Source organism: Lissotriton helveticus, chromosome 1_1, assembly GCF_964261635.1.
Source record: "Lissotriton helveticus chromosome 1_1, aLisHel1.1, whole genome shotgun sequence".
NCBI classification, from domain to species: domain Eukaryota; kingdom Metazoa; phylum Chordata; class Amphibia; order Caudata; family Salamandridae; genus Lissotriton; species Lissotriton helveticus.
The window spans coordinates 183783843-183809958 of NC_136057.1; the positions used below are offsets into that span (position 1 = coordinate 183783843).

General features: G+C 46.5%; 1 protein-coding gene across 4 annotated transcripts in view; it reads right to left on the reverse strand.

Moving 5' to 3' along the window:
• LOC144782692 (uncharacterized) overlaps nucleotides 1-26116 on the reverse strand; it is a 144868-nt gene that overhangs the window by 51076 nt on the left and 67676 nt on the right. For 2 of the 4 annotated variants that reach the window (XM_078662183.1, XM_078662052.1), the window contains exon 2: nucleotides 5422-5495. The exons of the other annotated variants lie outside the window; for them this stretch is intronic. The gene's annotated coding sequence lies outside the window, so the exon portion shown is untranslated. The remainder of the gene's footprint in view (nucleotides 1-5421; nucleotides 5496-26116) is intronic. 4 annotated transcript variants of the gene reach the window in all.

Sequence of the window (26116 nt, forward strand, 5' to 3'; positions counted from 1 at the left end):
GTCAGTAGCCCATAGCCTAATCCAGTATAACAGGGTCATCAAAACTGCCCTGTCCTCAATGCGTTTTAACCCCAGGTCATATACATATGGAATCACCGGGGTACTTTGGGGCAAGGGGATCATTGCTCTTAGAAACCTATTTCCTCCCATAGTAATAGTGGAAGTTTGCTCCCCACCCCACAACTCAGAACCATAGAGGGCAGCAGTTTGGGCCTTCGATTTATATACCTCCAATGCCGAAGTGATGGATTTGTTATAGGTAGCATGGAGTTTTTTCAGGATGGGCATTGAGTTTGCATTAAAATCGTCCCTGATTTCTAATGTGGGGGCGCCATGAAAGCTTATGAACCCTCTCTATTACCGCACCATTTAGTGTGATACACATATATATAGGGCCATATGTATCAACATTCCGTTTTGCGATTCCTAATTAGCGATTTTTAAGGAATCGCTATTTAGAAATCGCAAAATGGTATGTATGTAGAAATTAGCTTCTTTTTAGAGATTTCTTAAAATTCCTTAATTGCGATTATTAAGGAATAATTTCCATTCATTTCTATGGGCCAGGAGGCCCATAGGAATGAAGGGGAAATTTGCGATTCGCAATTTGCTAATCGCTAATTGTGAATATTTTCAAGGGTGCAGGGGTGTCCAAAGGACACCCTGTTGCACCCCTGAAATCGGCATGGGTGCACATGTGGCGCACATACATGCCCTAAGGGCATGTATGTGCGTCACATGGCACTTAGAAAATTGAAAAAATATGCATTTTGAAAGGAATTCGCAACTTACCACCAACTAGAAGTTGGTGGTAATTTGCGATTCCTTAAGACCAATATGCTAACTTTTTTGGCTTCTTACATTGCATTTAAGGAATCGCAAAATTTAAGATTCCTTAAATGCAATCGCAAAATAAGGAATCGCAAATTTTGCAATTCCTTATTTTGCATCGGGATTTCCTTCATACATATCATTTTGCGAATTCGCATTCGCAAAGGCTGAAATTCTGATGATGATACATATGGCCCCTAGTTTTTAGGGGGTTTATTTCCAGACCCTTTTCTATACAGTACTCATGCAGCCTATTAAGGAGATTCTGCAATCCCCTACCGGTTTGTGAAAGCAAGATAGTATCATCCGCAAAAGTCAGGGCACATATTAGGGAACCACCTAACTTGGGGGAGTCATGATTTGAGTTCAGTAAGGAGTCCACCATATCATTGATATAAAGGAGGAACAGGGTTGGCGCCAGGACACACCCCTGGCGCACATGTCTCCTCACCGGGACCTCCTCCATTAGTTCCCCGCCTAATCCCCAACGGACTTTTGCAAAGTTATTTTCATGGAGTCTGATCAATTGCACCAGGATGTTTTTGGGGACACCTTGTTTTAACAGGTTTACCCACAGCAGATCTCTTGGAACTAAGTCAAAAGCGGCCTTAAATTCAATAAGGGCCACATACAAGTAACCCAATTTTAATTTAGTGTATTTCCAGGCAATGGTTAGCAGCCTAAACACCTGATCTATGGTGCTGGTTCTTTTTCTGAACCGAGCCTCGTAGAAGGACAGTATAACATTATCTGTTAACCAATTGTTTAGCTTTTCCAGGATCTGCTTTGAGTATATTTTTTGGGTAATATCTATCAAACTGATAGGCCTGTAATTGACGGCATTGTCCCTAAAAACCCTTCTTTTGTATTGGGACAATCACCGCCCCCTTCCATGATGCAGGAATGGGCTGACCACTGCTTATTGCATTACACAGTAGATTCATGTACGGTGCCCATACAACTGGATCATGTCTAAAAAGATCCCCAAGGACATTGTCAGGCCCTGGAGCTTTCGATGCCTTAATGGATGCTATAGCCTGCTTGGTTTCTATAATAGAAAAATGTAGTGGACAATCTCTTCAGATTTTAACAGCTCATTACTTATACGTAAATTCTGATATGATGTAGAACCCGCAAGTGCATATAAATTTGCAAAATGGTTAAACCAAGTGGTAGGGGCCAGATGATAATCCTGGGCTGGCTTACTAGACCTATTACCGTTTGCAATGATCCACCAGAATAGTGAATAGTCTCTTACCCTTGCTGCGGCTAACAAATCTTCCCAGACAGCATCCTCCCATCGTTTACGTTCTAGGATTAAGATCCGGTTATAGTTTTTCCTCGCTTGCCTAATTCTAACTGGTTCTTTGGAATGCAGTGTTTTAATTAGGTCTTTTTTGGCTATTCTACATGCTTCATTAAACATGGGGTTGGCTGGTGTCAACATGTTCTTCGGAGAAATTTTTCCCATTGCTGCTCTAGTGAGATGGGGTTCAATTTTTTCCACTAACATAGAGTGGATTTGAGTAATTAAAATAGGATTTAAATCATCATTAGAAAGAAAAAAAGACAACAGATCACTAAAAATATGATAAATAGAAGTCAGCGGTTCTATTTTCCCTAAAATTGTTGGCCATCTAATGGCCCGCCTATTATTACACAGCATAGGCTGTGGTAACTGCGGACCTAGTCTAGTTTGAAACTGGAAGTATTTTGCTTCTAAAATTAGGCAAAGGGGGGGATGGTCACTTTCCCTCCTTTCCTCTACTCTAAAATCGATCACATACCCCCAATGTATAGGGCTAGCTGTCACAGTTGTAATCAGTTTCTGAATCTCAGGTAAGGGGTTAGTTCTTTAGAGGCGATAGTGATTGACATTATTTAGTCGGCGTTTAATTTCCAGTTTGTATTTGTCAATAGATTGTACTACTATCCCACCACCCTTATCAGCAGATTTTATAGTGACTTCCTGATTTTGTTTCAGTGTTCTCAGCGCTTGCCGTTCAGTCAAGGAAATGTTCTAAGGTATATATTCAAAGTCCTTATTCAACCCTGCAACCTCCTTTAGAACCATTGATTCAAAAGTTAACAGCTCAACGGGCATCTTGTTTACGGGGAGGGATGAAAGTAGAAGGGGGCTCCAGTCCAGAAGGATTAAAAATGTCACTACTGGTGTGTTCCAAGAAAAACGCTTTCAAGTGTAATTTCCAAAAGAATTGTAAAAGTTCTAATTGAATTTCAAAGAGACAAGTTTCCTCTATTGGGACAAAAGGTCCCTTACTCAAGAGAGAAATCTCAGCTTCAGTAAGGGTGCAATCAGATAAATTAAAGATAGGAATAGTATCTGAACTCCAAAGTTTCCACCGGAGCCACCAGATTGATGATTTCTATTGGGGTGGTCCACACTGATAAAACTTTCAGAGGGTCTGTCTCTCGCCCGCCTGGAAGTCCACGTTGTTCCAAAAAAGAATTATAACCCTATATTGAGGGACTTGGTCTAGAAATTGTACTAGTATCAGATTAATCAGCTGAACTTGTTGAGGATTCCGAAAAGGTAATGGCATTTTTTTTCCTAAACCGACCCGAGTTGGCTAATTCTCATTATATTGTTGTCTGGGCTGGGAATAGAATTCATCATGTAAATATGGGTGAGCTTTTGTTTTATAAAAGTTGGCTATATCTTTCTGTATTTTGTTAGTTTTCTTAATGCATTCAATTTTTTTAAAATTCGGCAATAGTTTTGTTGACTTTCTCAAGGTCTGCCTTAGCATCACTAACCACATTGCCTTCATTTAAACGCATATCTAAATCTGTGATAATTTCCAACTCTTTTTTACTGTGCTCTAGAGCAGTGTCAATGCCATGGACAAGCCAATGGCGAGAGCAATTCACTCCCATATGACTAAAGCTCTTTTTAAATTTGGGATCATTTGTAAAGATTACATGAACGTTACGTACTTGCAGTCCCACCGGTATTACATCCTTTTTAAGGTATTCAGTCATCATTAATGCATGCAAGGTGGTACGTGCATGTTTTTTTCTACGTTGTTCTAATTCGTCAAGTAATGCTTGTGATTCGCTGATAATTGTTTGTGCTGCTGCAGATCCTAACAGCGACAGACCAATTTTTTAAATATACTCCTCTGAGTAAATAGGGGCAACGGCATTGGTCATAATTACTTTAGGCACTACTGTCACAACCAAAAGGAGTCGTCACCGCTATGCAGCTGTACTCAAATCATTACCAATAACAGGGGCAGCCCTGTACACCTGAACCAGGTGCAATCAGTATTTAGTCCTAACAACGGTTCAAGTTATCAATATCAAATTAGAAAACAAGCAATAACAATAAATGTAAGGAAAGGAAAAAACCAGAAGAAAAAAGGAGAAAAAAAAGTACAAGAACCCCATATAATAAATATTAGGAAAGTATACAAATTGTATTCAATATTTAGGGGCCCATTAGGATCACGGGCGGATCGAGACCGCCCGTATGGCGGTGGCGATCCGCCCATGATCCTACCACACCCGCCACCCTATTCCCCCCACCATATTACTATGGCGGGGGGACCGCGACGGACGGAAAGACCGTCTGCCGCCTTTCCGCCCGGTCAAGGAGTTGACCGGGTGGAAAAGGGTTTAATATGGTGGCGATGTCTGTCAGACACCGCCATCCATATTACTATGCAGGTGGGGACATGCCTTTCCATGGCAGCAACACCTCCACGGAAAGGCATGCGGTGTTAGAAATTGGGGGCCCGTTTCGGGCCCCCAGGGACTCTGTGGGGTGGGGGGTGCACATAGGGGGTACCTATGGTACCCCCAGCAGTTCCATGCACAACATGGCAGGCACCGCGCGGTGCCTGCCATGTTGGGCATGGAAGTGCACAACATGCCTTCCTGTCATTGTGGCGGGCGGTGCTGAGTGCACCGCCCGCCACAATGACAGGAATGCTGGATGCTCCCGCCACTGTGGCGGGCGCATCCTAATTGCATCCCACAGGACCCTCGCCCTTATGGCGGGCGGTCCTGTTTACCGATAGGGTGGCGGGCGGATAAAGTCCGCCCGTCATCCTAATGGGGCCCGTAGTCTTTTTTTTTTTAATTGAAAAATAATAATGCGCTCAGAAACATACACTGGTACACCAAAAAATTAATATACAATACAAAAACCAGACAAATGGCAGACAAAAGGAATTACATTGCAAGGGAGGTTCAGAACAAAACTGAAACAACAACAAGCAAGACATTGCGTCCTTCGTTAGTTACGGCCACATATGCGTCAACGGCATTTCGACCTTTGTATAATTACATGGTCATCATCAGGACAAAGATTTTTTCAACTGAGCGTCCAAGCAATCTATAAAATACAAAAAACTATATTCACATATAAATATATACACAGTTCAATATTTCTAAATGGCCCACAAAAAAAAAAAAGGGGGGCGTGGGGGAAATGAAGAAGAAAACGTAAAAGAGAGAAAAAGGATAATGGAAAATGAACACCAACACTCTAATCGTGAAAACCAAAGTATGTGTTAAAAGTAGATTACCATCACCTAATTATTGGCACAAAAGGAAAAAATTCACCTCTTCAAGGGGGATACTACAACCCCTTCACTGTTTTGGATGGTATTCTGCAATCATACCGAATGGCCAAAGAACTAAAAAATAAGAAAAAAACATTATTAAATCCATCCTATATGTAATTCTTTTTGAAACACAGATTTGCGGAAGTATAACTTACTGCAAGATGCAGGTTGCAAATTTACGCCATACAACTATGTAATGATATCGCTGTCTTTTTTGAAGACAAAATTACTACAATTGTTGGGAATTTGCAATCTGACGAAGCGGCTGGCTTAGCTGAGAAATCCCCCTCAGAACCTCAAATAGCTACCATATTGGATATCTTCCACTCTCCTACAGAGGACTCTTTTAACCAGCTGGCTCAAAGTGTGGCCCCAGGTTCCCCGCTAGATCCCTTCCCTCACAAAGTCTGGAAAACCCTGGGGGAAGAAACTCTACCATGGCTATGGAAGATCTGCTGCCAGTCTTTGGAGGAAGGTGTGGTACCAGAGGCTTGGAAGCAAGCTATTATAACTCCACTTCTTAAAAAATCCTCCCTGGACCCTTCTGACCCAGCGAGTTTTAGACCAATCTCCTTACTGCCCTACCCAGTCAAAATCCTTGAAAAGGTAGTTAGTAAAAGTCTATCTTGAGGATAACTTACTGCTGGACAGGGATCAGTTTGGCTTCCGCCCGGGACATGGGACTGAGACCGCACTGGTAACGGTAATGGATAACCTGCGAATGCGTGCTGACAATGGGGTTTCATCTGTCCTGGTACTATTGGATATGTCAGCCGCATTTGATACGGTTAACCGTGCAGTGTTGGTCGAGAGACTGGAAGACATAGGGGTAAAAGGACAGGCTTTAAAATGGTTACGATCATACCTGTCAGGAAGACAACAGGCGGTATCCCTATCGCCATTTACCTCTGACATGTCCCCAGTACTCCATGGGGTACCACAGGGTTCGGCAATAAGCCCGATCCTTTTTAACATTTACCTACACCCTCTATTTCCCATTATTAAATCTTTTGGGGTAGATCTCATCAACTATGCAGATGACACCCAAATGATGTTCTCACTGGAAGGGAAAAGAGTGATATCCATTGACACCCTCCAAGAGTGCATGTGACAAACTGCAGGTTGGCTTAAGAGAAATGCCCTACAATTTAACGAGGGAAAAACTGAGGTAATATACTGTCCCGCTACAAGAATGTCCCGCCACTTACTGATAGAGTTTAAGCTCACTCCTGAGGGTGACGCTTTGGCCTCCGCTAAAGTGGTGCGCAATCTGGGAGTCATGGTAGATGAAAATCTCCAAATGGATGCACAGGTCAATAAAACTGCCAGTACCTGCCTTTCCTTGCTCCAAACTTTACGGAAAATCCTTCCCTTACTCCCCGAGGTCACCAGTCCTCTTGTAGTGAGGAGCATAATATTGAGTAGGTTGGACTACTGCAACTCCTTGTACTTGGGAGCACCACAATATATTGTACAGGGTTTGCAGAGAGTTCAATCGATGGCAGCAAAACTGGTCTTAAATAGACAACGCAGATCCTCCATGACGATGGCCCTTAGAGACCTTCATTGGCTGCCCATCAGGGAGAAAATTCGCTTCAAATCCCTCTGCATTGTATATAAAGCAGTACATGGTCAGGGCCCGTTCCCCTACAAGAAACAGTTACCTGGTTCAATCCAAGTAGACAGCTCCATTCTTCAAACTCCAGTTTGATAACTACCACCAGATTTAAGAGGTCTCGGAAAGGTGGTAGAGCCTTTGGAGTGATGGCCTCCCGTATCTGGAATGAACTGCCCCTAATGCTTAGACAGGCTAGCTCGTTGATTGGCTTTAGGAAGAGCCTGAAAACTTGGCTCTTCCCAAGCAATGGGTATTAAGTACATCTTTTAAACAGCTGATTCTGATTTCTCCTTTTCCGGGCTTCTCTCTGATCCAAGCGCCAGGATACCCGTAGGGTGACAGTTTTGCGCTATATACGTTTTTAATACAATACAATACTGCGTATCTTATTTCATTGCACCACGCCAATAGCCAAAGGAATTAGAACTAAAAAGAGACGAGTATCAGTAAGCCAATCCTGTCAACTATATTTTGAGGATGTAAAAAATCCCATAGTTGCCGCCCTTACTTTTCGATAAAAAGATTTGGCGCCCAAAATTTAAATTGCAAAGAGCATGTCCCTTAGAGCCAGACAAGACATCTAACACTAGTGGCAATTACACAACGTCCACCTGGCTGTTGGGCAAGCCATTAGGCAAATAAAGGCTTTGCCCAAAATCTTCAAATGAAGATTTTGCAAAAATCGTAAATTAAGTTCACAAATAATGACAACAGGATAATGATGAATCCAATTAACACAGAAGTTAAAGGGCTATTAATCAAACTATATGCATCAAAGAAATAACAAACAATGGAGGACAGGAACTGAAGTCGGCCTTGTGTGGGAGAAGCATACACTCTCCCACTGAGCTGTATCTTGGAGTGTTATGCAGGCCTCTGAGGCTTTGACGTGCCTCTCCATTGTGCTCAATGACGCTGCTGCAGTTACAGCTCCTCTAAGGGCCCGCTACTTGTTGCTGTGTTTAAGGGTGTGATGTCCAGTCCAGCTACAGTACAAGTCTGTAAAGTAAAGTAGGGTCGAGTTGAAAGGATACGCGCTGGGGTGGCTGGTGCCCAGGTCTTTATTAGAAGGTGCTTGGTCTGCTAAATATCATATGAAAGCCTGGCGGGACAAGATGCTGGGGACTTTATTTCCAGCCATCAGTTGAAAATGCTAAGGAGAAAATGTATATATATCCACAAAATGCAGAGGACTGATCCAAACTGTAATGGGCACTTCACGCAACCATTGGCTGAAGTAATCCAAATACAACAAGAACATGACCTAAGCAGGCTGATACAAAGCTGTCAAAAGACATTTATGAATATTGTCACTTCTCCTAGCTCCCTTTTTCTGTAATACCCTTGAATGTGGTATTTAACTGGCTTTACTGAGACCTCACCTCCTACAACGCAATCAACCCAATGCACTCAGCGTCCACAGAGTCAATCTACAAAAGGACCGCGCACGTTTCAATCTTCATCCCCTTTGCTCACCATAATTATCTCTCCTCCATCTTAGCCTTCCATGACCTCTGCTATTAACACAGATGTGTGTCCAACCCACAACACCAAGTGTACTCGGCAATGGTTCTCTTCCTTCCCTCCAACAACTCGTGTCCCATCTCCTGTTGTTTAAGTCTCACCGGCACCTTCTAGGACTCAGTTCTAGGCACCTCTGCTTCTCACTTCACCCTAGAGCTTCGGTAACAAACATTACCTAACAATAAAAATGTTTTCCTTTTCCTCCTTTGCACCCATTCCTCAGTCCAGGGCCTCTCAGTCTTTCTGTTCACATACGCCTGATGGGCATTCCATCGCTAACGATTAACTCTGGCAAAACTTAGATTATCTACAGCTTTGGCTCAATGTCCTCCGGCACAGTAAGAGACATGTCCCCTTAAAAGAAAGAGTCATATCTAAGTACTGTACACAAAGAAGGGGCAGGATCATGCTGTCAGCTCTGTAAGGACCAGAAAGAAGATGTTTTATGTATGGACGGATTTATATTCCAGAGATGGATTCCTTGTCCAGGGACGGATTCATTATCCAGAGACAGATTCATTATCCAGGGACGAATTTATTATCCATGGACGGATTCATTATCCAGGGACGGATACATTATCCAGGGATGGATTCATTATCCTGGGATGGATTCATTATCCAGGGACGGATTCATTACCGAGGAATGGATTCATTATCCAGGGACGGATTCATTACCCAGGAATGGATTCATTATCAAGGGATGGATTCATTATCCAGGGATGGATTCATTACCCAGGAATGGATTCATTATCCAGGGATGGATTCATTATCCAGAGACAGATTCATTATCCAGGGACGGATTCATTATCCAGAGACAGATTCATTATCCAGGGACGAATTTATTATCCATGGACGGATTCATTATCCAGGGATGGATTCATTTTCCAGGGATGGATTCATTATCCAGGGATGGATTCATTATCCAGAGACAGATTCATTCCAGGGACGAATTTATTATCCATGGACGGATTCATTATCCAGGGATGGATTCATTACCCAGGAATGGATTCATTATCCAGGGACGGATTCATTATCCAGAGATGGATTCATTATCCAGGGACGGATTCATTATCCAGAGATGGATTCATTATCCAGGGACGAATTCATTATCCAGAGATGGATTCATTATCCAGGGACGGATTCATTATCCAGGGACGGATTCATTATCCAGGGACGGATTCTAAGGACAAATTCATTATCCGAAAATAGATTCATTACCCAGAGACTGATTCATGATCCAGCACTGAAATACAGGATCATTTTGGGGTGCAGCTGTATCTAACGTTATACTCTTGTGCAAACTTGTAATATTGTGTGTGATTCATTTGGAGACCAACGGGCACATGCATCATTGTCAATTGCATTCGCAAACGGTGCGAATCACAATTTTCGGCCGTTTGCGAATGCAATTGACAAAATTGGGATGCATCATGTTTTTCGCAATTTTAGAAATCGCAATCATGTTGCGATTTCTAAAATTGCGATTGCATTTAAGAAATCGCAATTTGAGATTTCTTAGATGCAATGCATGAACATTTTAAATTTACGAATTCGCAAATAGGGAGAGGTAAATTACCATGAAGTTGACCTTCATGGTAATTTGCGAAAACTTTCAAAAATGCACAAAAGTGCATTTTTGAAAGTTTCATTTTACACACACACATGCCTTTGGGGCATGTGTGTGTGAAAAATGCACTTAAAGCTATATTTCAGGGGTGCAGGGGTTGCATTCTCAATTTGCGATTCGCAAATTGCTAATCGAAAATTGAGAATGACTTCCCATTCATTCCTATGGGCCTCTAGGCCCATAGGAATGAATGGGAAGGGATTCCTTAATTGCGATTCGCAAATTGTGAATTGCATTAAAGGAATTTTAAGAAATCGCAAAAAAATAGCGATTTCTTGATGCATAGCCTTTTGCGATTTCTTAATTGCGATTTCTTAATTTTCGCAATTAAGAAATCGCAAACGGCAACAATGATGCATGTGGCCGCAAGATCCCTGAGTTTTCTTTACATACGTTTCTTTAGAAATGTCAGCAAATTGAAACTGCAATTTTTAATTGAAAGTTTGTTCTAAATTTGAGTGCATGCAAAGAGAGCCCACCAGGAAAAGGAAAATTTCTTTATTTGGAGCATTTGATTTCTTATCAAATCTTTGCAGCACTTACTGTTGCGGGCTGCGTGTGACTCGGCTATCATCATCCACTGTCACAGCACAGAAGTACAGACCAGAGCAGGGCTCCTTCACTGTCACCAACAGGACCTTTCTCTTGTCTGACTGCACAGAGAGAAGCGGGAGAAAGAAGAGGGGTTGTAAGATGAAGAGGGACGCGGCATTCTTGGCAGCTGCAGCTGCAGCTTCTGCTGAAGCGCTGCTCGAGAAGCATGTGCGGAGTAGGTCTATGCTCCTGGGCACTCGCTTTCCTTGCATGCCCTCCCACCAGAGACCTATCTGCCTGTTATATCAGTGTTCTGAGCAGGCAGCGGCAGACAGGGCAGATGTCTAACAGGTTGTGCAGCGTGCTGCAGCAGCCCGCAAAGCAGCAAGAGTGTATCAGACGAGACCACGAAAAGAGACAGAGACAGTGACAGGCTAGTCAGCGTCATCACAGGAGGCACTGTCAGTCTAGTCAGCACCATCGCAGGAAGCATTGCCAGTCTAGTCAGCACCATCACAGGAGGCAGTGTCAGTCTAGTCAGCACCATCCCAGAAAAGCAGTGTCAGTCTAGTCAGCACTATCGCAGGAGGTGGTGTCAGTCTAATCAGCACCATCACAGGAGGCGGAGTCAATCTAATCAAGACTAATCAGCACAATCACAGGAGGCGGTATCAATATATTCCGCACCATCGCAGTAGGTGGTGTCAGTCTAGTCAGCACCATCGCAGGAGGTGGTGTCATTCTAGTCAGCACCATTGCAGGAGGTGGTGTCAGCCTAGTCAGCACCATTGCAGGAGGTGGTGTCAGTCTAATCAGCACCATTATAGGAGGCGGTGTCAGTCTAGTTAGCACCATCGCATAAGGTAGTGTCAGTCTAATCAGCAGCATCCAGGAGGCTTTGTCAGTCTAGTCAGCACCATCGAAGGAGGTGCTGTCAGTCTAGTCAGCACCATCGCAGGAGGTGGTGCCAGTCTAGTCAGCACCATCACAGGAGGCGATGTCAGTCTAATCAGCAGCATCCAGGAGGTGGTGTCAGTCTAGTCAGCACCATCACACGAGGCGATGTCAGTCTATTTAGCACCATCGCAGGAGTTAGTGTCAGTCTAGTCAGCACCATCGCATGAGGTGGTGTCCATCTAATCAGCAGCATCCAGGAGGTGGTGCCAGTCTAGGCAACACCATCACAGGAGGTGGTGCCAATCTAGTCATACCATCGCAGGAGGCTATGCCAGTCTGGCCAGCACCATCACAAGAGGTGGTGCCAGTCTAGTCAGCACTATCACAGGAGGCGGTGTCAGTCTATTCAGCACCATCGCAGGAGGTGGTGTTAGTCTAGTCAGCAACATCGCAGGAGGTGGTGTCAGTCTAGTCAGCACCATCGCAGGAGGTGGTGCCAATCTAGTCAGCACCATCGCAGGAGGCGATGCCAGTCTGTCCAGCACATCGCAAGAGGTGGTGCCAGTCTAGTCAACACTATCACAGGAGGCCGTGTCAGTCTATTCAGCACCATCACAGGAGGTGGTGTCAGTCTAGTCAGCACCATTTCAGAAGGTAGTGTCAGTCTAATCAGCAGCATCCAGGAGGTGGTGCCAGTCTAGTCAGTACCATCGCAGGAGGTCTTGTCAGTCTAGTAAGCACCATCTCAGGAGGTGGTGTCAGTCTAGTCAGCACCATCGAAGGAGGCGATGCCAGTCTGTCCAGCACCATATCAGGAAATGCAATGTACGTGCAACTGACTGTTAAATGTCCAACTGAACACAGAGGTCCAAATGGACAAGATCTAGTGGTAACTGCCTCCTCATGCTTCTCTAATTTAAAAAAACAGTTCTCATACTTTTAGGTCTTGTCTAAGAAAGTGCGCATGTGCTGTCACTAGGGAGAGATATTGTATATTCCAACTCCAGTCCTAGAATTTTTAGGGAAAGAGCAACTTTCCTCCAAATATTCCAAAAAAGGTATTTAATATTCAACTCCAATTCTGGAATATATTTGGGAATATCTGGAAAGTAGTAATTTTGAATGGCAGAAAATGCTGTCCAGAGGGCGCAGCTCATGACAAAAAACTGTGAATACCTTACTATAAGGGGCATGGAGGCCGCATATTGCTTGCCATCAATTGATTGGCTTCATTCTCACCCTTACTTGCTGCCTCCTAATTAGCAAGTGCATTATCACATTAACCAGTGCATGATAGTTTCACTTGCTAGTTTCACTTCCTAATCTTTCATGTGGAGCACAGACCAAGTAATGATTGTTTCATTTTGATTATTCCTTTCCGGAGCTCGCACTGTGATTTAGATACTATTTTTCCTTTTCTTTCTTCCTCAAGTCATGCCGCTTCTATCCCACCCACCGCCCCTATTGTCCTTGTAGCTTCTTCCTTCCCACCCCCTTCTCCCACCCCAGTTTTCTGTGATGTTTGGAAGTTGTCTGCAATGCGTTAAACCCTTTCACTCCTGCTACATCCACATTGCTTGAACCGTTCCTAACCAACCCTCATTGTTAAGCGCATTCATGTACAATATGGCAAAAAGACATTGGCAAAGCCAATAGCTCTTGCATAGGTGAGACTGACTGGCTGTGCCAGTGCTCGTTGATAAAAAAACCAACTGTTCCTGAGTGGTTAATGCACACCTTGAGTTGCCTATGGTTAAAGAGAAAGAAGGATGTGCCTTTACTGTGCGGCAAGCAAAGTGAAAGGCATCTAAGGAAGTAGCAAGCCTTCTTCCCATGGTGCACTGCTATGTGAAAAAAGTATGTGTGTGCCACTGACTACTTGGAAGCCGGTAAATGCTTTTATTGATGGTGTTATTTGAAGCATCCTGGCGAAAAAGAGTTAGGGGCATATTATCAACGGGCAGCGATAATTATCGCTGGCCGTGCTTAGCGATAATTTTGTTATCGCAGGCTATCTCTGAAATGTATCGCCCTGGTAGCGCGTTATTAACAAGGCGTTTCTCCAGGGCAATAAACTTTCCAGAGATAGCGAGGTTATCTCCGTTTTGCAGGGAACATCGCTGGTTTTCCAGCGATGTTCCCTTCAAAATGGCGATAACTTTACTGATACGACCCACAGGGTCATATCAGCATAATCCACCCCAATGTTGGGGATAGGTAAGACTGCATTGTAGCAGACCTTAGTTTTTGGAGAAAACAGCTGTTTTCTCCAAAAACTAACGTGTGCTAAAATGCAGGGGTAGCTTTGTAAAAACCACGATGTGCACATCTGCGATATTTGCAAGGTTATCCATCCTGGGTACGCCCAGTGATGCCCACTTTGCATCACATTAGAGATGCAAAGGGAGACATCGGGAAAAAGGGTGCTAACATGCGATTATGCATGTTAGCACCCTCTTGTAAATAGGGTGATAGATTTATCTCTGCTTTTTTGGCTTTTTAAGCCAAAAAAACAGAGTAAAAGCCCTTGTAAATATGCCCCTCATCTTTTTGAGAATACTATAATGGGGTTACCCATAGTTATGGAATGCATTTTTTCAATGGAAACCTATAAAAAAGGTCAATTTTAGTTCAGTATGATTGCTAATACAACAATGTAACATTGAATCGCATGGTACGCTCTCACACACTCGATCTTTTTGCACATTTTGCGGCAGCCCACCTTATACTCTGTACAGCCCAGCCTATACTTTCTGTAGCATAGTTCATAGCTCATGTAAGTCTTTGTGTAATCTATTGGCGTACTTATTCAAAGTACTGCCTCACATAGACAGGGACGTCATAACACTGTAAATATGAAAGTCACTATTCCGTAGAGCACCAACCAGGATTCAAATTAGTCACCTTCCAGATTATCACAACAATCAAACTGAGCTTTCCAAAGTTTCCAGAACAATGCATTTCATACAGAATGGTTTACTTCCATTTGTTCTTCATTTTAGGGGCGTACTTTATATTATTACTCCTCGCACTCGGCCCTGATTGACATGAGACTCATCCCGCTCAAACTTCTGTAGCAGTATATCCTGACTTTACAAAGGAAGGTTAAAATAAATAAATGTACATTTTAGGGACTCATTATTTTAGGGGAAGGAAACAACATAGACTGACTGAGCCCTGCGTACTCACCCTATCCCCCACCTTGGCTAAGGGCCTGGTGAGGACCAGGATGTGACCCGGAGACTGGTGAGGACCAGGATGTGAGCCGGGGTCATCCACAAACAGGTAAAACATTCTGTTTACCTGGTGACCTCTAAGAAGATAGTACTCTGCCGCCACCACTCACTGTTCGTCGCCTCGGACATAGACCATAGTCTTATGCCCTGCCAACAGTGTGCTTTTAGTGTGCCCCCATGTCCCCTTAGCCAGGCCCTGAGCCTCAGTGTCAAGTTTGGGCCTGCGCACATGGTGCACATGCTGGATCCTACGTCTGTTGAGGTCAAAATAAAATCATGTTGCTGAATTCACTTGTAATTCCGTCTCTCAGGACAAGGGTACGCGGGCCCCGGATCACATCCTGGTCCTCGCCACATCTCTCCACCAGTGCTAGGAGATCAGGGTATTTCTACTCTGCCTCCCTTTCTTTATTTGTTGACATTTTTTGGGACTAAACTCAAGCCGAGTCCTAAGGTGGCTGCCAACACTTTTCCTAGTTCAAGTGTTGATAGAAAACCATCGTACCATGTTCAAAGATGACCGCGATACCTACAGGACGGTAAGTAAAGTTCCATTCACTTGTCATGACCAGACCTGCATTAACACCTGTTTGAATTTCGAGTCATGCGTATTTATAATATATAGAAACAGGACTCTATCCCCGCCTAGGAAATTAATAGTCATTTGCTACATACTGATCTAATATATCACTGAATCCTCGGAAGCGGGCATGAACCTGAGCTTTAACCAGGATTACTTCCATGGTCTCATTGTATAAATACCCCTGAGGGCCCAGGAGTGCATCCCTATAGAGATGCCTAATCTGAGTGAGCCGTATTTAGTTTTTTTGTGATTATAAAACGTATCATTTTCTAAAAAGACCCATATTGGGCTGCACATTACATTACTCTACCTGTTGTATGACCGTAAAGATCGGAGTCTCTGCTCCCTGCACCACCTCCCTGAGACGTCATCGACAGCTCGACCCTGAGTGTCAAATGCTGTAGGGGTTGCTCTTGTCCCAGTTTGCAGAGCCAGAGTAGGCTGAAACCCAGGACACATATGAAAAACAACCTCACCAACCAATGTTGGGGTCCATTAGCTCCCGTCTGCCCTGTGACCCCCTGAGCGGGTTGTCTCAGCTCCCTTGCCCTTTAATATTAAATCTAGGATTATCCTTTATTTCCTGCAGTTATTCATATCCACACCACCACCATAAGGTTCTGACTTCATAACATCGAACACATCCAGCCTCAGCTCTAGCATTGAACACGTATTATTGTAAGAGGCTTCTAATCGGCTTCCTAAAGGTGCGCTTTCTTTCTAGAGAAAGGAATCAGTTCTTCACTAGAATACTGTGATACCTGCCCCTCAGCCCATCACTCATTCATCACATCCCACAGACATCAAGAAAAAGGTCTCTCTACAGACTCCAGGCCCATTACACATTACTCATCCTTACAAGGTTGAAAGATACTCACGGCATGACCCCATGTTATGTGCCTGCCCTGATGGCACCGCAAGCTCCTCTCCGAAAAGATAATCATCACTTACGAGTTGTGCCCCGACTTCCAGTCCTCATTACACAGTGTTTTCTCAGATGCTTAGACCTCTCCCAACTCAGATAAGAGCTACCCAGTGATTTACCGATTTTAAGTTACCACTGAAAGGTCACTTTACTGAACTCTGAAGTTCTGTCACCTGAGCATCTCAACTCTCTAGACATCTCCGGGCCTGGCCACAGTGACAATAAACTGTAAAACCGTCCATTTATAAAGATGTGCCTTCTTCTTGGTTTTAGTGCTTAAAAAGTGTCAGCTCAGTATAGTATGCCTCTCCTGGAGTTGCCCGACCTAACGGTCCGTTGCTAGTATATAGAATGGCTGACAGGGGGCATCCCAGCCCAGTGCCCCGGCAGTGCCCTGGAAAGGCTTCAGAGTTTAGCCCGTTTCCGTAAACTCCAGCAGTAGACTGTGTATGCAGTTGTTTCATAAGTGATCTCAAACTCCCTGACATCCCATCATAAAAGGCTATTCCAGGGAGTCAAGAGCCTTATCGGCATCAGACTCCTTCATGCCTGGGGTTACCCGATGAAGCACTGCAAATACTGTCCAAAGATTAATCGCTGTGGACCTACGTGGGACAAATCCCAAATGTACTTGGGAGACTATTTTCTCTAATAGGTGGGATAGTGGAGTCGCACCACTTCTGGCAGGAATTTATTATCACAGGGAAGCAGGGACAGAGGGCAATAAAAGGTATACTTAGCCAGGTCTTTCTCTGGCTTGGGTCTTTTATAGATGGCATCATTTATAGATGGCAGCAACACACCACCCTTTAATGCCTCAGCATACACCTCCAGGAGATGTGGGACCGGTATAGGTTTGTAAGCTTTCTAAAACTCTACGTTAGATCTTCAGATCCTGGTGCCTTTCATCTTTCTAGGGCATCTATAGCTGCAACTATCTCTTCCCCGGAGATTGATGATGATAGGAGATCTAATTTATATAGCACTTGTTGGACCCGGCCTCATGGCGTGGTCCTACCCCTCCCGCATGGCGGGCCCAGGACGATATCCGCCCTCCAAGAGACCTCGGGCGGCCCCTTCGGCCCGATCCTGCACGCCCCAACCCCACAGGGCCGGCTAACATCCCGGTCCACCAGCGCAGGCCTGACCCCAGCGTAGGCCCATCACGACCTCAGCACGAGGCCGTGCCCGACTCCATCTTGGACCCGCCACGTCACAACCACGTGGCCTCGGCCCCAGCCCAGGCCCCAGCGAAGCCCCGACATCGAGGCACCAAGATCCACCCAGGTGGTCGAGTAGCCACTCGACAGATCCCGGAGGAAGGGGAGTTTCGATGGGCCTCCAGCCGTCCCCGGACTCCTGGTATCGATCGCCCTCCGGCCTCCCTGGGCGCTGGCTCCACCCCCCTGCTGGGTGTCTGGACACCATCATCCCGGCCCCTCTGACCCACAGGCGCGAGAGTCCGGACTTCAAAGACCTCCAGACCTATATCTGGGGCAACCCTGGATTAAGACTTCAGTTGTATCCTGGACTGGAAGCCCTGCTGACGCTGTCACGGCCGACACCAGACGAACTCGTCCGTAACCCGACGACCTTCTGAGAGCCTGCTGGCGCTGCCGCAGCCTACCTTGCTGAACCTTCCGAGAGCCTGCTGGCGCTGCCGCGGCCTATCTTGCTGAACCATCTGAGAGCCTGCTGGCGCTGCCGCGGCCTATCTTGCTGAACCATCTGAGGGCCTGCTGGCGCTGCCGCGGCCTACCTTGCTGAACCTGCCGAGAGCCTGCTGGCGCTGCCGCGGCCTATCCTGTCGAACCATCTGAGAGCCTGCTGGCGCTGCCGCGGCCTACTTCGCTGAACCACCTTGCAAGCCTGCTGGCGCTGCCGCGGCTCGAACATCTCGGAACCCCCCAGCTCGAGGATTGAGAGCTGTGCGTAGGGTATCCCTTCCTCCGCCCAGAGTAAGACTGTCCCACTACCTTACCCCCCTTTAAGAGACTTTCCAGATCCCTCGATATGCTTGTACATACTGCCAAGAACCAGCAACCGTTTATTCCCTATAAAAGCTTGAGAACTTAACTTCTTGTGTGGTGTCCATCTGTAGTGTTGTGATTACTCTGCTGTACGATCCTAGGAGAGGACCCTCATTCAGGAGGCCTCTCAGCAACCGCTCGGCTACTCCTCGACGGAGAGGTGGACCTAGGGGTGGTCAGTCAGACATCTTCTGCCTCCCCCTGGGGACGCCTTTCTAACAGCACTGCACACCTATTCTCTGCCTGTGGTGACAGCAGATACGTGGAATGCCCTCCCGCAGTAAAGCATGGCGGGATCTCCCAGCTCAGGTTAAAACCAGGCAAGAAGCAAGGACACATAAGAATGCAGCCATCTTGGATTGGGCATCTGGTAAGGCCCATTCCGACTGCACTCACCGGTTCACAGAGTCTAGCGTCACCTTGGCAACAAACATTGATTTGACGGATGCATTTTAGGGGTGGAGCTTTACTTGCTTGCACATATGGTGACAGGCACACCTGCTTCCTGGGTTTTTATTGATTCTGCGACAAGAACCGATTGGCCTGCCTGCACACATAGTGATAGGCGCACCTTCTTCCTGTGTCTGGTCAAGTATGATTCTGATTAGCAGCTGCACATACTGGGACAGGCACATCTATTTAAAAAGAAAAGAAGGAAGTTTACTTTGACTTTGTGGCACATTTACAGTGCTCGCCGTTTTATAGCTTGCAGACCACTTTACTGGTCGCATCTTGAGGAATTAGAGTGAAGTTGGGCGAAACTCTCCTTTTTTCTGCCTTCTTTTAATTTATGCACAGTTAAGTGTTTAGATGGTTAATGAACAGCATTTTGCCCAACCGCCTCCCTTAATGCAGCATCCAGGCAAACCCAGCATTATGTGACGCCAGTGGGTAAAACTTTTTGAAAGCTATTTGGTAGCCTTTGATGCGGTTAAACATGCACCAGAATGGAAAGTGGCCATCGTGAACAGTTGCATGGGGTTTGCAGGGCAGCAGGTTTTTGAGAATATTCCATCAGTTCCTCCACCACAGTGAAGTTCTGGTGATGGGGAAGAGTGAAATCGCTATAATGAGGCCTTGGCGCGTATGAGCAAGCAGTATGCGGAGGAGTCGAGTATTGTGCTTGAAAAACATAGTTTTTTTTAATGAGAAAGCAAGATGTTGATAAAAGTGTGGAAAAGAAAATTTTCGGCTTTGAGGGTGCTGGCATTGACATGCGAATTAGAAGCACACACTGACAGATACATCAGAGACCAATTTGTGTTTGCATGTTTTTCTAAAAAAACATAGCAGCGGCTACTTAGTTGCAGGAAATCTACAATGTTGGAAACTATTGAAATAGCGAAGGGCATTGAGCACTCTATGATTTCATCGAAGGCAATTCGTAGTAAACACTCAGTCAATGCTCTTTGTGTTTGGGGCAAGGTAAGCAATAGAGCATGAAGCTCTCGCTTGTGTGTGGGCTATCAGCAAGTTCAGAACTTACCTTTAGAGATGTGAATTTGAGGTTTTACTGACCATAAGCCTCTGATGCACATGCTGAGCGGAAGTGGCATAGGGAAGGCATCAGCCCGACTGCTGCAAGAGTACATTTTAGAATCAAACATGTACCAGGTGGGAAAACTTCAGTGACAATTGTTGTCAGGTATGGCCCTAAGTGATGACTTAGAAAACACTCAGTGTGTGGTGGCTTCTTTGGATGCAGTTGATAAATTTGCCCCAATTAGTGAACATGCGTGATAGGAAGCTTATGCCAAGGATTCCAGGGTTAGCCTAAAGGGAGGAAATTGGCTGGTGACCTGAAGACTTTATTTTTATGGCTGATGAATTGCCTGTAGTTAGCTGTAGTTAGTAACATGATTATGTGTCATGATTTGTTTGCGCCGCCTGAAGCTTTACTGAGGGATATATTCAAAGGTGCACATCATGGGCACTGTCGGCTTATCAAGACAAGCAAACCGCTTAAGTTATACTACTGGTGGCCTTTGTTAGAATTGCAGGTCAAGACATTGGTTGACACGTGTGCTGAGAGTCTGGTTTCTGAGAAAAGGTGGAAGGTAATGGACACTCCTCTCCATCCTGTTACATTCCCAGAGAAGCCATGGGATAAAGTTGGTATGGACTTCTCTGGGCTGTATGAGGTGTTACCCAGTAACAGCAGGTATTTAATTCTAGGGATTATTATTCCAAGTGGCTATCTCATATGTTTTGTGATTACCCAAACACAGGAAATGCCATCAGATTCCTGGAACTAATCTTTGCGGTTGAGGGGTCACCTAGAACGACTGTGACAGATAATGGTACACATTTTTTGTCTCATAAGATGTGCACCTTTCTTTCAATGATGTGCAGCATCTGAAAGTTGCTTTGTATTCCCCTTTTTCCAACGGTTTAGTTGAAAGGGCGAATAGGATAGTGAAGGAGGGAATACAAATGGCACTTTCATCGGGTCACAACATTACAACATTGCACCACACAGCACCAATGGCGTTCCTCCTTTTACACTGTTAAGGGGACGAAAGGTGCACACGAGTTTGCCTCCTGAATGGTTGCTGTGCAAAAGCACAAGGAAGGAAGTTGTATGCAATGATGTCTCACTGAGAGAGCACGTGTTAAAGAAGCAGGGTGCTATTAAGAAAGGGTTTGATGCAGGAAAAAGGTTAAAAGATGAAGAGCTCTATGTTGCTGACTTGGTGTTGATAATATGTCCCCGGAGGGCATCGAAACGTTTGTCAAAATGCTCTTCTCCTGCACAGGTCACCAGTTTGGGTAAAGGGTCAGCTCTTGTTGGTGATAAGGGGTGGTGAAACAAGAGAAGTCTTGTTCATTCTTCAGTTGTGCAGGCAACTTCTTTGAGGAAACTTTCTGAAGATGAGGTGAGCCAGTGTGTTCATCTGATTGGCTGCAAATCTCACAGTTTTCATCCCCTCAAGGGATAGCGCTCTGCAGTAGCTGATGCAACACGCCCAACTGATGCCATTGAGCAGGATGTTACTTGCGGAGAAGCTACTAGGGCTGTAGGGTGTTTCCAAAGAAAGACACTTTGAAGGCTCAATGATTATGTGCTGTTCTAATACTTGTGTTGCGTTTTACAGACTTACCGCCATGTTACAATTGTTTCATTATGCATGTGTTTTAAGTCTTTACTTTGTTTTTACAAATGTAATACTATGCTTCTGGCAAACGTAGGCCATGCATCTGATGGGTGCAGTTGTTTAATAAGTTATGTGTTGACATTCTTGTAAAAAAAAAAAAGAGAATTTTGTAAGAGTTAGGATCCCCGTGTGGCTTTCTAGCACCAGGATCAATTACCTGTTATGAAGGGTGTCCCACGTTCAGAATGGGAACGGTGCCGGCGAACTCAGCCGCAACGGTGTCAGTTTTTGCTTGCAGGCGATCCAAGTCGCGAGCATATGAAATTGAGGAATAAACCTGCTTAACCACCCCTCATTTGTCAGACCCATCACTTCACACAGCTTGGGTATGATCTTTCAAAAAGGATAAGAACCAAGCAAGCACTTTCCTCCCCAAGACCCACCATATCCAATGTCTGTAGTAAAGTGGAATATGAGATGGTATCAAAGGCTGCTGACAATTCTGATAAAACCAGAGCCCTCACCACTCCCACCTCACCTCATAATATCCTGTTTAGCTTTAGCCAGCACAGTCTCTATAGTGAGACCCCTTCGGCCGTGTTTGGTCATTTAGCAGAAGTTAGTCCAACTCAAGGTATTTGGTTAGCTGCTTGTTCACTGTGGTCTCGGCTCGTTTGGTGAAGGAGCAGAGAGACAGGCTGATCATTAGAGTTAGAGCAGGGAAACCAACTGTGCAGGCAGCCCTCAAGCTAAAGAGGTACAGTACAGAAGGCAGTTTTGGAGGCCTCCCTCCCATGAAACATGAGAAGAAGGAACACTGTAAGCATCCTTCACAAATGTACATCAAAAGCTGTGTGCTTCGCAATTGCACAAAACGTGAAAAGCATGGGTAAGAGAAGTGCAAGCCTCAGACCTACAGGTACACTACAGACAGCAGCGGAGCAAGCTGCCTAACAAAACACGTACAGACTGGGCAGCAACTACTTAGAAATTCAGTGAAGGTGTAGGCGTGCACCACTGCCAGGAGGCCCTTGGAATCGCTGAAAACTTTAACCAATCAATGCGTCCCAGAGTGTTTACCCATGCCTGAGACGAACTCAAGCATTCCAGCCCTCATTTTCTGTATTCCTAAATATGATAGGTATGCCCCGACATGGGTGCCGTGGTCGCTACACCACTAGACTCAAGCTGCACTCTACAGTCCAGGCCCAATTGGCTGAAACCAGTCTTGGGTTGCTTGTGTTCCAGTTCAGAGAGAACCTAGCCTGGCCTTTCAGGCTGGACTGCTCCTACTGGAAGGAGTTTAAGGTTTATTTGCATATGTCTGATTCCTGTCTGAGTTGGCATGGTGGGCCACAAAACGATGCACTGGATACAGCCCCAAGAAATTAGTAGTGGCTGAGATTAGGTCCTCAACATCCCAGGAAATTTTATCACCTCCCTATAAACCAAATGATGTCCATGATATTACAGAAAATTATATCACATTACAATAGACCCACTGTGCCTACAGAGAGAGATGACAACAGGAAAACTACATTAGAAGACATAGATAAAAGACTTCTGAGGACTACCTCATGGATAATTCCTTTCACCAAGGTACGCATGTAGTGAAGTGTTGCAAGCTCCTGTAGCAGTGGCATGGCAGGCAATGTATGATATGGCATTCACTCTCCATTGCAAAGCCAGGCAAGGACCAGGCGGTACAGTTCGCTCTCCCTTCAACAACATGGAAGAGATGGCAGTACAGCTGCGCAGGTATCTCTTCCACTCCCTTGAAAGGCCTGGTATGGACCAGGATGTATAGCTTGATGTTTCACTCTGACATGGCATGCTTACGACTGGGATACGGAGCTGTTGGTCTGGTGGGAACCAGGATAATGAGTTAGGGCCTGGCGAGGACCAGGATGCTGAGCGGGGCCTGGCGAGGACCAAGATACTGAGACAGGACCAGGATGCTGTACTCACCCGGGGAGAACAAGCGTGTGAGCCAAGGCCTGGTAAGGGCCAGGGTGTGAGCCGGGGCCTTCAGAGGGCCAGAATGTGAGCCGCAGCCTGCTGAGGACCAGGATGTGAGCTAGTCATGGCAGGACCAGGATGTGAAGCTGGCCCTGGTGGGGAGAAGGATGTGAGCCGGGCATGGTGTGTACTAGTATGTGAGTCGGGCATGGTGTGGAGCAGAATGTGAGCCGGTCATGGCGGGAACAGGATGTGAGCTGAGCATGGTGGTGAGCAGGATGTGAGCTGGGCATGGTGGGGACAAGGATGTGAGCTGAGCATGGTGGGAACCGGGATGTGAGCTGGGTATGGTGGGGACCAGGATGTGAGCTGGGCATGGTGGGGACCAGGATGTGAGCTGGGCATGGTGGGGACCAGGATGTGAGCCTGGCATGGTGGGGACCAGGTTGTGAGCCGGGCATGGTGGGGACCAGGATGTGAACTGAGCATGGTGGGGACCAGGATGTGAGCCGGGCATGGTGGGGACCAGGATGTGAACTGAGCATGGTGGGGACCAGGATGTGAGCCGGGCATGGTGGGGACCAGGTTGGGAGCCGGGCATGGTGGGGACCAGGTTGTGAGCCGGGCATGGTGGGGACCAGGATGTGAACTGAGCATGGTGGGGACCAGGATGTGAACTGAGCATGGTGGGGACCAGGATGTGAGCCGGGCATGGTGGGGACCAGGTTGTGAGCCGGGCATGGTGGGGACCAGGATGTGAACTGAGCATGGTGGGGACCAGGATGTGAGCCGGGCATGGTGGGGACCAGGATGTGAACTGAGCATGGTGGGGACCAGGATGTGAGCCGGGCATGGTGGGGACCAGGTTGTGAGTCGGGCATGGTGGGGACCAGGATGTGAACTGAGCATGATGGGGACCAGGATGTGAGCTGGGCATGATGGGGACCAGGATGTGAGCTGGGCATGGTGGGGACCAGGATGTGAGCCTGGCATGGTGGGGACCAGGTTGTGAGCCGGGCATGGTGGGGACCAGGTTGTGAGCCGGGCATGGTGGGGACCAGGATGTGAACTGAGCATGGTGGGGACCAGGATGTGAACTGAGCATGGTGGGGACCAGGATGTGAGCTGGGCATGGTGGGGACCAGGATGTGAGCCTGGCATGGTGGGGACCAGGTTGTGAGCCGGGCATGGTGGGGACCAGGATGTGAACTGAGCATGGTGGGGACCAGGATGTGAGCCGGGCATGGTGGGGACCAGGATGTGAACTGAGCATGGTGGGGACCAGGATGTGAGCCGGGCATGGTGGGGACCAGGTTGTGAGCCGGGCATGGTGGGGACCAGGATGTGAACTGAGCATGATGGGGACCAGAATGTGAGCTGGGCATGATGGGGACCAGGATGTGAGCTGGGCATGGTGGGGACCAGGATGTGAGCCTGGCATGGTGGGGACCAGGTTGTGAGCCGGGCATGGTGGGGACCAGGTTGTGAGCCGGGCATGGTGGGGACCAGGATGTGAACTGAGCATGGTGGGGACCAGGATGTGAACTGAGCATGGTGGGGACCAGGATGTGAGCCGGGCATGGTGGGAACCAGAATGTGAGTCGGGCATGGTGGGGACCAGGGTTTGAGCCAGTGCCCGGAAAGAACCAGGGTGTGGGCCAGTATACTGAGCCTGCTCTCGCTCCCTCCAAAAGACCAGACTAAAAAGCTGGTGTGCCTTCTTGTGCAGGACCAGACAGTGGTCAGTATGGGTATCTATGGACACCAGAGACTGGGCTGCCAGACTCGCATCCCCAGTTTTTCACTGCATTTCTTCATTAAATATGTGACATCTACTTGAGGGAGAATCACGCTATCCGAGCTCTCCCTGGACTCACAATTTGCTGAAAGATGCTGAGAATTAAAGTCCTTGCACATTTGTCATTTTGATCGTTCCACCCTTCCCTGCTACAATGCCACGGGTGGATACCAAATATTTCCGTAAAATGAGCTTCCAAATATTGATGCCTGCACTTTCAGTTAAACAAGTGAGTGCATTCTGGGAGTTGTAGTCTTCATTACTTCAGTGTAAAATGTGGTTTGTAAAACTCGGGGACTGGAGAAGATGTGTGCCTTTGTTATGAGCCCTATGGTAACCTCCTACTCCCATCTAGCACAGGGGAGCCCCTGGTCAAGAGAAGCCCCTCCCCACCACACACACATACACACACACACACACCTCCCCACTAGAAACCCTATGGTTACTTCGGATACGTTTTAAAAACTCGAATTATGAGCTCTTAAAATAGAATCAAAGTGCCTGGAAAGAAGCATCTCGGGATGAGAGCAGCAGTGAGGCAGTCCACATTCCTCACACCCAGAGGGCAGGCCTCTCCTCCTACCCCTTGGATAGGCCACACCTCCTGTGTACCCCTCCTGGACAGGACTCATCTCCTCTGCATCCTCCTTTACAGACCTCTCCACCTCTACACCCCCCTGGAAAGGCCTCACCTCCTCTGCATCCCCTGGACAGGTCTCACCTCCTCTGCACCCCTTCCCGAGAAAGGCCTCACCTCCTCTAAACCCCCTGGACGTGCCTCGCCTTCTCTACACCCCCTGGACAGGACTCACCTCCTCTACACCCCCTGGACAGGCCTCACCTCTTCTACACCACCCTGGACAGGCC